This window comes from Rhinolophus sinicus, chromosome 14 (assembly GCF_057876585.1).
Source record: "Rhinolophus sinicus isolate RSI-liver-muscle chromosome 14, RSI-T2T, whole genome shotgun sequence".
Lineage (NCBI taxonomy): Eukaryota > Metazoa > Chordata > Mammalia > Chiroptera > Rhinolophidae > Rhinolophus > Rhinolophus sinicus.
The window spans coordinates 73,633,091-73,645,879 of NC_142514.1; the positions used below are offsets into that span (position 1 = coordinate 73,633,091).

The window sequence follows — 12,789 nt, forward strand, 5'->3', positions numbered from 1 at the left end:
CAACGTTGACTAAAGTGTCCACTTGTATTGCTGTGCATGCCGTTTCAATTTCTTCCTGAAGCACCACCAGTGTAGTCAGTTTTCTATGGTACACCACATCATTGAAGGTCCCCCCACAGATAGAAGTCAAAGGGTGTTAAGATTGGGAAACTATGGCTTGAGGTGGAGTGGGGGAGGCTGAAGAAGGGGGGAAAAAAAGGAAGTTCTGTTGCATACTCATGCCTCCATTGTCGTCGTGCTTCCACAACGTTCTTGAATTTCAAATACCACTTCAAAATGGTCTTGCATTCCGCGAACAACAATCATGCTTCGGCCATTTTCTTTAACTGTCCTGCCTGTCACATGGAGATGCTACCATTCATTTGATTAGTGCCATTTTTTTAGTGAACGTCATGCTACACATTTCTACCGTAATTCAACTCAATTTAAAAAAGTGATACACAGATAACATCTCTTAAAATGTATATACATTGTTTTGGCACCCCCCGGTATAGTCACGGGATATGGAGCACAGCATAGTGAATAGAGTCAATGGAATTGTAACAGCTCCGAGATCTGGCAATTAAGTTTGCAAATTTGCTAAATTTTTTAATATTCATTATGAATTTGTATCAACTGGACAGTTAGCCAAGTTTACTATTTGGAAGTGCTGAAAAGGCTGCCTGAAAAAGTTAGACGACGTAAAGTTTTCGCCAATAATTCATGGCTCTTGCATCACATCAATGTACCAGCTCACATGGCACTGTCTTTGAGGGAGTTTTTAGCCAGTAAACAAATAACTGTATTGGAACACCCTCCCTACTCACCTGATCTGGCCCCCAGTAACTTCTTTCTTTACCCGAAGATAAAGGAAATATTGAAAGGAAGACATCAACGGTAATATGACCGCAGCTCTGATAGCCGTTTTAGAAAAAGAGTTCCAAAATTGCTTTAGAGGGTGGACGAGGAACTGGCATCAGTATATAGCTTTCCAAAGGGAGTACTTTGAAGGTGACCAGAGTGATATTCAGCAATGAGGTAACTAGCACTTTTTCTAGAATGAGCTCTCAAACGTAATTGGTAGACCTCATATATACGATGTCAGAGAGGTAGTAGATTGGAAGAGGAGGATTATCATTTTGTGAGGGGAGTAAATTTCTAACTATTACATTGTTTTGTACACCTGAAACTAATTTTTAAAAAAAGATTAACTGAAACTAATATAAAATAATATTGAATGTCAACTGTAATTGAAAAAAGTTATGGGGATATAAAGTATAAGGAATACAGTCAGTAATATTGTTTAACAACTCTGTACTGTGTCAGATGGGTAATACTTACTGGGTTATCACTTTGTGAGGTATATAAATATCTAATCAGTAGTTGTTTTGCACACCTGAAACTAATATTATATTGTATGTCAATGGTAATTAAAATTTTTTAATTAAAAAATATTAAAAAGAAAAAAAGGCATTCAAAAGCATGAGGTTAGAGGAGTCAGTCCATGATGGTAAAGTCAAAGGGACAGAGAGGAGATAATTAAGGTTTCGTCCAAATGTATCTGAACTTTATTTTCCTATATTTCATCAACTGTACCAGAAGTCATCAAAAATGTTACTTTAGCAAATCACAGAGATGAGTATGCTTGAGAGCCTCTGTTAGACTATATCAAATACCAGAACTAAAGCACTTATTATCCTGTAATAACAAGTGGTCAGTCACTAATCTCTTAAAACACTTAGATAAAACATACATTGTAAAGCATAGTGGATGAATGAATAAAAATAAAATGAAAACAATCCATTTCTTTACAGAGCAAGCTCTACACTAAACCTCAACAAAATATAGAAATATTATCCTTCAACATGTACCCACTTTCTCTAAGAGTTTCTCAGTCTTTTCTCTTGAATCCACTCGTTTACTGTTCCTTCATTGTTTTAGTCTCAGCAGATGGTCACTTAATCACTAATCCAATAAATAATTAAAAAGTGTTCATTCCTCAGATAATATTCATATTGAAGGAATCTTGAAAGAAAAGCTTTCTAATCCCCTGAAAATAAAACTCTAATAGTGGAGTGACTATTCCCCAGCAGCATCTTTCCCAAATGCCCAGTAAGCAGCAAGATAGGACTCTGCTACTTAGAAATGTGTGGCAATAATTATAACCTATTTGGATAGGAAAGATAGGAAAGACAAATAAAGCAATGAATGACAATTAAAAAGCACTGCATGTACAAGTGGAAAAGATAACATGTTTTAAAAACAAATTCATGCTTGCACGCCATACCAGCGTGATAGGAGTCAGGTAAGCCTAATTAGGGGTGGCTTCTTCACTGAAAGCTCTCTGTGAAATGGCACTGAGAAATCTTATTCAACTCAACTGTTGAAACATGATTCTAAGACTCAGAGCCACTAGTGCCACTGGTTTATGCCCCAAATTTTAAGTACTGTTTTATGCAGCAAATATTGATAATCTTCTATTTCCTGAATCACTAACCTCCAATATATTTTACTTTACAGCACCCTGTCAGTGCCCCAAATTATGTAATTTTAAAATGTCATACATGTATTAGTATTCTAATATATTATGACATTTGAAAATATACACAAAATATAAATTAAAGGACAATGAGACAAAAATGTTAATATTTTCTTCCCAAGAGATGAGGGCACTCACTTTTAAGGCCACTGGAATAATGGATTCTGTATGGACTCACATAATTATACCAAAGTGTTTAACTATCATAATAAAATAATTTCTTTTATAAATAACTTAAATCAAACCTCTCAGAACGGCACCAGAGGACGGGAATAAAATTACATGTAAATATCTCCCTTCATATGCACATATAAAATTTTGTCAGCTCAATTAAGTAATCACCATTGACCCTTTTATTATTCTATCAATTCATCTACTGCTAAACAATATTCCAAATTTTACAATAGATTTCTTTTCCTCAAGGGTTTAAAATTCAAGGCATGCCAGAAGCAGAGCAATGGCTTAGAACAATAATAATTAAAAAAAAAAAAGTACTATGCTTATCATTACGTGTACACATCCATTTGTATAGAGAAATAATGAAGAAACATAAAAGTCTTAAAATTGGATGAAATAGAAAGCGCCCTCACTCAGAGATAGATGTGCAAATTGTCTAGAGTACAGTAACTCCTCACTTAATGTCATAAATAAGTCCTTAGAAAGTGGTGAAATGATGTATAATGAGATCATTTTTACCGTAGGCTAATAGATATAAACAAGGTATGTTCCTAAGGCATCTCACCCACATGTTATAACTAAAAGACGTTGAAGAAAACAACATTATTTGAGGACCTGCTGCATTTCTTCAGCTTCCCATGGCTTCCAAAGAAATAGGGTTCCACAACTTCCACTTCCTTGTGCTTGGTGCAGACTTTTTCCTTCACAACTTCCTTCATTAAAATATCTTCCCTTTGGGATCCTACTGAATGGGAAAAGATATTTGCCAATGATATATCTGATAAGGGGTTAATATCACAAATTTATAAAAAACTCACTCATCTCAACTCCAAAAAAACAAACAATCCAATTAAAAAATGGGCAGAGGACATGAAGAGACATTTTTCTAAAAAGGACACACAGATGGCAAACAGACATATGAAGAAATGTTCAACCTCACTAACCATCAGAGAAATGCAAATAAAAACCACAATGAGATACCACCTCACTCCAGTCAAGATGGCTATCATCGATAAATCAACAAACAACAAGTGCTGGCGTGGATGTGGAGAAAAAGGAACGCTGGTGCACTGTTGGTGGAATGCAGATTGGTGCAGCCACTATGGAAAACAGTCTGGAGGTATCTCAAAAATCTGAAAATGGAATTACCTTATGATCCAGCAATCCCACTCCTAGGTATCTATCTGGAGAAATCCAAAACTCCAATTCAAAAAACTTTATGCACTCCTATGTTTATTGCAGCACTATACACAATAGCCAAGACCTGGAAACAACCGAAATGCCCATCAGTAGATGACTGGATTAAGAAACTGTGGTACATTTATACAATGGAGTATTACGCAGCCATAAAGAAGAAAGAAATCTTACCATTTGCAACAACATGGATGGACCTAGAGAACATTATGTTAAGTGAAATAAGTCAGAAAGAGAAAGACAAATACCATATGATCTCACTTATATGCAGAATCTAAAGAAAAGAATACGTGAATGAACTAATCAGAAACAGTTTTGGAAACATGGAGGAAAAACAGAGGGTTGCTAGAGGGGCGGGGGGGTGGGAATAAGGGGAAGGTGAGAGGTTTTGGGAACGTACAGAGGGATAGTGGATGGGGGGAGGGGGGTTCACACAGTGTGAGGGATATAAATGATAAATGTCTAAGTTTTGCTTTGTCTTGTGCACCTGAAACTAATTAAATAAAAAAAATAAATAAAAAAATAAAAAAAATAATAATAAAAAAAAAAAAAGAAAGAAACTGTGGTACACTTATACAATGGAGTATTACGCAGCCATAAAGAAGAAAGAAATCTTACCATTTGCAACAACATGGATGGACCTAGAGAACATTATGTTAAGTGAAATAAGTCAGAAAGAGAAAGACAAATACCATATGATCTCACTTATATGCGGAATCTAAAGAAAAGAATACGTGAATGAACTAATCAGAGACAGTTTTGGAAACATGGAGGAAAAACAGAGGGTTGCTAGAGGGGCGGGGGGGTGGGGATAAGGGGAAGGTGAGAGGTTTTGAAAAATAGTCGGTAACCACAAGATCGTCATGGGGGTTTGAAAATTAATTTGGGGAACGTACAGAGGGATAGTGGATGGGGGGAGGGGGGTTCACACAGTGTGAGGGATATAAATGATAAACGTCTAAGCTTTGCTTTGTCTTGTGCACCTGAAACTAATAAAAAAAAAAAAAAAGAAAAGAAGGAGATAAAAAAAATATATATATATATCTTCCCTTTGTATAAAATAGACCTGGACTTCTGGTCCAGACAAGATGGCATAGATCAGTTTGTGCCCACTCCTCATCCTAGAAACAACAAAAGGCCGTTAAAGTAGATTGCTGATAGTTGATAAGAATAGGTGAGCTATTCTTTGGGACCTGACTAGCGGAGGAACACAGCAGCACCCAACAGAAGAAGGCAACCAAGACCCAGCATTTCCTAACCCCCAAGGCTGCCGGGGTAGGATCGTTCCTCTCTGTGATAGAGACTGAACAAACACCAGGTGAGCTGGACCGAGAAACAGGCAGGATGGGAGAAACACTCTCCTGGCAGAGACTTGAGGCACAAACAAGAGACATCAAAAAAGCAACATGGTTCTGGAAGCATCTTTATCCACCTGGGCATGTGATTCCCCTCCAGAGAACGTCTGTAAGGAAATCCCACCCAAAAAAGCAGCTCAGCTTGAAAACACGCTCTGTCCCCCTCTCAGGGGAAGATCCTAGCAGAACAACTGCCTGGTCAGGGAAGCCTCCACAAGCCTAAAGTTCCCTAAAACTCCCTTCCACCTGGGGACACAAAGGTGGGTGGGTAGAACCAGGAGGTTGGAGTCAGCCACACAGGTAGCAGGGCCTGGAATGTCTCTTTGCCTCCAAGAGCCTAAAACTCTCCTCCTCTGCCCAGACACACTGGATCAGATGGGGATATGGGTAGGGGATCATGTCACAACAAATTTTGACTCAGAAAGCCTCTTTTTCCCAAGAGGCCTGGGCTACCCTCTATCACCTAGAGATACCCGGAGGCCCAGCCTCGGGAAACCCATTTTGCTTCTTGAGGCAGCACCATTGGGGGCCACTGGGAGTCCAAGCAGCATCTGAGAAGTCTAACAGACCAAAATAACATGGCAAAGGCTTTGAACATTAAACTGTCAATGGAACCAAAGCCCACAAACTAAGCCAAGAACTGCGTGCTAAATCTAAACAGGGTGATTTTCTGCTAAAACAAGATTTAAATAGGACTTCAGAGTCTTCAAGCATAAGACAAAATGTCCAAGCAACAACTGAAAATGATTGTCATACAAAAAAAACAAGAAAATGAAGACTTGAATGAGAAAAGACAACCAACCAATGCAAACACTGAAATTAATCAGATATAATTATGTAACAAAGGTTTTAAAGCAGTCATCATAAAAATATTTCTGTTTCTCATTTGTTTTTGGTTTATATACCACATATCAGTGAAATCACATGGTTCTCTGCTTTTTCTGTCTGACTTGTTTCGCTCAGCATTACTCTCTCAAGATCCATCCATGTTGTCACAAATGTTCCTATATCATCTTTTCTTACCGCCGAATAGTATTCCATTGTGTATATATACCACAACTTCTCATAGACACAGACAATAGTTTAGTGGTTGCCAGAGGGTAAGGGGGGCAGGGGGTGGGGGGTGGGAGATGAGGGTAAGGGGGATCGAATATATGGTGATGGAAGGAGAACAGACTCTGGGTGATGAACACACAATGGGATTTATAGATGATGTAATACAGAATTGTACACCTGAAATCTATGTAATTGTACTAACAATTGTCACCCCAATAAATTTAATAAAATAAAATTAAAAAAAAAATATTTCTAATATATAGTGATGGAAAGAGAACTAACCCTGGATGGTGAACACACAATGTAAGATATAGATAATGTATTACAGAATTGCACACCTGAAATCTATGTAACTTTACTAACAATTGTCACCCCAATAAACTTTAATTTAAAAAATTTTTCAAGCTAAATTACTTCTCTTAAAACAAATGAAAAAAAATCTTATCAAAGAAATAGAAGTTATAAAAAAGAACCAAATAGAAATTATATAGTCGAAAGACACAATAACAAAGAAAAATACTCACAGAGTAGACATGACAGGAAGAATCAGTGAACTTCAGGACAGATCACCAGAATTCATGAAATCTGAAAGTAAAAAGGTGAAAAACCACTACCAGAGGTTAAGGGAGGAGGGAGGATGGGGGATGAGGGTGAGGGGGATCAAATATATGGTTATGGAAGGAGAACTGACTCTGGGTGGTGAACACACAATGAGATTTATAGATGATGTAATACAGAATTGTACACCTGAAATCTATGTAATTTTACTAATAATTGTCACCCCAATAAATTTTTTAAAAAATTACATTGACAATATCATGGCTACTATTATTAGCTGACATTTGTAAACTGTTGTTATGAACTGTATGTTGTTATGTAATGAATGCTATAGACTGAATGTGTGAAGATAAATTTCTGTTGTTTAAGCCAAAAAAAAAAGGTGAAAAAAATACACCATGCAAACATTACTTAAAAAACAAAAAAAGCAGAAGTGACAATATTAATATCTGATGAAGTAGACTTCAAAGCAAAGAAAATTCCTAGCGTAAAAGAACATGAGGATAAAAGGATCAAATCAACAGAATGACATAACAATCCTAGGTATGTATACACCAAACAAAAGTCTCAAAATACATGAAGCAAAAACTGATAGAGCTGAAAGGACAAATGAATAAATCCACAATTATAGTTAGGGAGTTCAATACCTCTCTCTCAGAAACTGATAATACTAGACAGAAAAGCAGCAAGGATAGAGAAGATCTGAACAACACAAACAGGACCTAAATGACACAGATAGAATACTCCACACAACAATAGCAAAATACACATTTTTTTCCATGGAACATGGAACTCAAGCCATATCCTGCAGCCATAAAACAAATTTCAACAAATTTAAAACTATTGAAATTATACAAGGTGTGTTCTCTGACTATAACTGAAAAAAAATCAGAAATCAATAACTTCAAGAAAATTAGAATATCTCTAAACCTGTGTAAATTAAACAACACATTTCTAAATAATCCATAGGTCAAAAAGAAAATCTTGATGGAATTTAAAAGTACATAGAACTCAGTTTTAAAAAATGAAAGCATGACATATCTAAATATGTGAGATATAACTAAAGCAATGCTGACAGAGAAATTTATAGCACTAAATGCTTACAGTAGAAATAAGGTCTGAAATCAATAGTAAAATTTTGTATCTCAAAAAAACAAAGTAAACCCAACACAAGGAGAAGGAAGGAAATAATAAAAATAATAGTAGAAATCAATAAAATGAAAATAGGAAAACAAAAAATTAATAAAACAAAAATCTTTGGTTCTTTGAAAAAAATCAATAAAATTAATAATTCTAGCAAGACTGACAAAATAAAAAAGAAGACACAAATCACTGATATTAGGAATGAAATAGGGGATATCACTACAGATCCTACAGTTGTTTTAAAGAGTTAACAAGAGAATACTAAAAATAGTTTTACACTTGTAAAGTTGACAACTTAGAAGAAATGACTAGTTTCTCCACAAATTACGACAACTTGACCAACAATTGGATCATCCGGATAGTCCTATAACCTTTAATGGCATTAATGAAATTATAATAAAATTATAATGTATAAGCTGCTGAAAAAAAAATCTGCAGTCCTAGATGGGTTTACTAGAGAATTCTACCAAAAATTTAAAGAATTAAGAATAATTTTATACATTTTTGAGAAAATAAAAGAGAAGGAGACCCTTCCCATCTAATTTTATGTGGCCAGTATTGCCATACAGCAAAAACAGACAAAAGTAATACAAAAAAGAAAACTACAGACCAATATCTCATAAACTTAGATTTAAAAAACCTCACTCTCACAAATACCAATCAGCAAACTGAATTCAACAACATATAAAAACAGATCTTGAACTGCTTTGGGTCCCCTCCTAGTTCTGATTGCACTACCTATCTCTTCAAAATCTTTAGATAAGTCAATTGGGGTCATAGTAAGAATATTATTATTACAGCAATATGGCGACAGATACCCAAGTCTAGGTCAAATTGGAAATTGACTTTTCCCATTAATGATGCCAAGAATCATTTTAAATGTCTATTAATAACACACACATCTAATTTTTATAAGATAAACAAAACATTTCTATAGCATAAAATATGGATGTACTTGATTTTTTCGTTTGTTTCTAATTTTTTATTGTTTCAAACTAATAAAAGTTTAAACCCCAGATTTAACTTTGGGGGTTGAAGGATACATATATTCTGGGTTTTGTTTTGCTTTTAGTTTCAGGTGTACAAAACAATGTAATAGATATTTACACCCCCCCACAAAGTTATATATTTTCTATTAGTCCCTCCAGAATCACTCTTGATCCTTTTCTATTATGATATGGGCCTTTGGAGGCTGACCTGACCAGACTGCATCTCTCTGGCACCTTGGCCCCTGGCTTCTACTTGAATTTCACTAGTGGTAGACACTTGAAAGACTGGAAAGTCAGTGGAGAAAAAGATTAGTGTATTTATTCTCTTCCTACAACTCCATTCCTGCTGGAAAGTGGCCAGGCTTCCCCACCAATCACAGAGCTCTGGTCAGACATCCTCTGCTACAACTACAACTACCCACAAATGTCTCTAAAGATTCCAATGTCCACTCTCTCCCTTTACCCCTGAAGGCCTTAAGTTGTTAATGTCTTCCTGCTCTTGCCTGTCGCAAAGATTTTGGCCATTCCTTTTAGGTTCTCCTTAACTCTGACTACAACTTCCAGCTAGCCCTTCAATTCATTAAACTCTTTTTATTTTCCTTATTTGAGTATACCATCTTGTTTTCTGATAATGATACAGGTGGCTACAGAGCTGCTAGATGAAGATGGTCCCTCAAGGATCAATGGCTAATGTGCTCCTGGTAGAAGGGTGACATCTTTTTTCCTAACTCCAAAAATAATAAATATAGAAACATCTGCAGGTGCCACAAGATTAAGTAAAAATAATTGTAAAAAATCAATTATTCAGAAAGTTTTTCTTTGCATTTTATATAATTTTGTAGATATTTCATCCAATACTCTTGGCATAATAAAGGGCTTTTATCCAGAAAATTATCCAGTGGGATTCATTGGAAATCAACTAGATAACCTCCCATATTTGTGATCTATAAATAAATACAAGAATAATTAAGTCACTTATCTAAACTCATAAAACTAGACGTAAAAAAAGTAAAACCAGAAACTAAGTTTCCAAATTTCAATCCAATGTGCATATAATAAATTATGCTATTTCTTCAAAGCTCTCCTTTTTAAGTGAATACAGGTTTAAGCATATACTGCTGCAAATCTTGCTCTTTCACATAAATCCAAGTGCATTATAACTTTAAACATGCTATAAGCATATGTGTCATATGCTTTAGAGGTAAAATTGCAATGAACAGATAAATTCACACCCTAAGCAGCCTGGAAATTCGAATCAATTGTAGGTATTAACCAAGGTCATATTTTTGTCATAGCTACCTGGGGCCCAGCAAATAACATCTTTAGGAAATTACAAGAATAAAAACTGAATCGTTTAACTATTTCTAAAAGTCTCATTACTTTTATTCATATTTTGTATTAGTTACATTCCTGTGATTTAATCACCAAATAAATTCTTCTGCATGGCCAGTAAGTTTTCATAGATCCCTGAATGTCCATGTTTCTGGCAATCAGACTCTTCCTAGGTTATACAATTACCAGCAAAGCTCCTTCAGGCAGGCTCATATGTCATCCACAAACTCAGCCAAATATCACATACCATATGTCAATATTTCTGCTTATATGTCCTAAATATATTTCCAAACAATTTTTATTTGGAACCTAAAGTGACTATCAGACAACGTTGCGGAAATATCTCCTTTCCTCTGGGCTTTATGCCTGTATTTATAGATGTCCCTCCATAATTGAACATAGAGGGGGGAAAATGTACTTTTTATGGGAGTAATTTTTTTCTGTTTTCCCCCCATTTATTCAGCTGGGAAGAGGAAATGAAAAAATATGAGCAATGGAGTTGAACATACTATAAACTACATCTATTTTTGGCAGGCAGCAGAACTACATACTGTGTGGTGTGGGACAAACTTAACTGCTTCCGTTTGCTTTTGCTTAGGCTAGGATTTCATAGAGTATATTTCTCTAAAGTGACAGCGAAGTGCACAACGGCACTATAGAGAATAAAGCAGATGCCAAAAGCAGGGTGAACCCAAACTAATCGGATAATATTGCTATAATTTTTTAGCTTTTGTTTATAGGCCTAAGCTTGCCTTGAGGGAAATCTCATAGATTTTCAAATTCCATATACCATCCCAAAGCAAGAAACAAGAGCAATCCATGAACATTTCAGGACCAGTCAGCCAAAGCGCTGACTAACCAGAAGATGTTTTGAGGGAGCAAAGGGAGGTAACTCTAGGAAAATAAGTTCTTGTGCCCTAAAATCAAATATTTGAACAAAATTTAAAAGAAGTCATTCCAATAGTATAGAATACCTGTCTGGCATCCTGAATACCAACTAGCCATATTTTGTACTCCATTATCAACTTTGATACTATTCCAATAAGATGGAAAACTGAAAATAGGCACACATAGCTTTGACTGCAATAAACTCCTGGTTGCCTAAAAAGCAGGTGCTATGTGAATGCAGGAGTGCGGAAAGGAGAACAGGGGGTGCAAAACGAATATCTCATCAGCTTCGAAGAATGGACTCTGTCCAATTCTGAGCTCAGAGAAGGAGTAAAATGCACATCCTCCTTCTGAACCAAATTGGGCCAGAATGCAAGGGAACAACATAAATGCAAAATTCCAGCTTTAAGAATGAGAAAATAAACTTCCATGAACCAGCATTTAAACCTCACCACCATGCTGAGCACTGCGTCTATAGGAAATGAGTTCAAAACGGCTTACAAGTAAACTTTTGGAACAAAACCTTTCCTAGGTAAGAGACTCCCTATAAAAAGACAAAGAAAAGATTACCCTAAGCACCGATTTTCCAATGCCTTGAAAAACCTGTAATGTCATAAAAAAAGACAAGTTAAAGTTTAAAATTACTCTGAACTACTAAAGCATATATTTTGGGTAAAATAATTTTAATCTTATAGTGATGCTTTAGCAAAGACTTTATGCCAGGTATTAATGTAACACCCTCCATTCAATAACACCATGTGCATAATTGCATTTGAATATATACAACCCATTAATTAGCTTATTGGTGGGTAGTAAGGCTTGAGAACTGAGGCTTGAAAAATAAATTGTTTAAATGAGTTAAGTATTTAAAGTGTGATTAGCGCTTCCAATTTTTTTGATAATATTTTTGTCTATCATAATGACATTCAAATCACTGATTGCCTAATTTTCCAATTTTAAAATATTTCTGGGACTGCCCTAAAATTACCTTTTCTAGTTATTTGTTTGTTTACTGTGTTTATATTCTACTCCCTCCGTCTAAACTCCATGAGGGCAGGCACTTCATGTTGTTCTTCACTGTATCTGCAGTACTTAGAACAGAAGAGGGCATAGAGGAGTCATTGAAGAAATGAATAAATGAATCAATAAATGATAAACGAAAACAATTTTCCTATATTCATCTTTTTCAAAAAGTGTAAATGTCAAAGCTACTAAGGGGATATTTGAATCTGTGGTTAATCTTAGTTAGAATAATCTTAAATTCTAATTACTTCCAAATATCTTTCAGTTATCAGTGAATCAATAGCTTGGAAATTCACTACCAATATGGTAACTATCTCAGTCCCTACAAAAAAATACAGGTTTAATAACACTATTCTAAATATAATCCTATCAGGCAAATGCTAAGGAAAATCATTCTAAGCTATTAGGTTGATAACTAAAGACCAACACCATCTAATAGTAGAAAGCTCTTGGCTTGAGAGTCAAGAGACCAAGATTCTAGTCTAAACATTTACTTACTATTATAGTTGTGGGAACTTGTGTAGGCCATTTGACCTCTCTGAGCTAAAGCCTCATC

The 12,789-nt window shown here is 35.5% G+C and overlaps 1 long non-coding RNA gene across 1 annotated transcript in view; it reads right to left on the reverse strand.

Moving 5' to 3' along the window:
• Nucleotides 1–1,051: 1,051 nt before the first annotated feature.
• The window catches only part of LOC148755725 (uncharacterized), a 28,615-nt gene continuing 16,877 nt past the window's right edge, over nucleotides 1,052–12,789 (reverse strand). Inside the window, exons 2-3 of the long non-coding RNA XR_016018478.1 lie at nucleotides 6,825–6,885; nucleotides 1,052–3,437 (exon numbers count right to left, since the gene is read on the reverse strand). This is a non-coding gene — a long non-coding RNA (uncharacterized LOC148755725). The remainder of the gene's footprint in view (nucleotides 3,438–6,824; nucleotides 6,886–12,789) is intronic.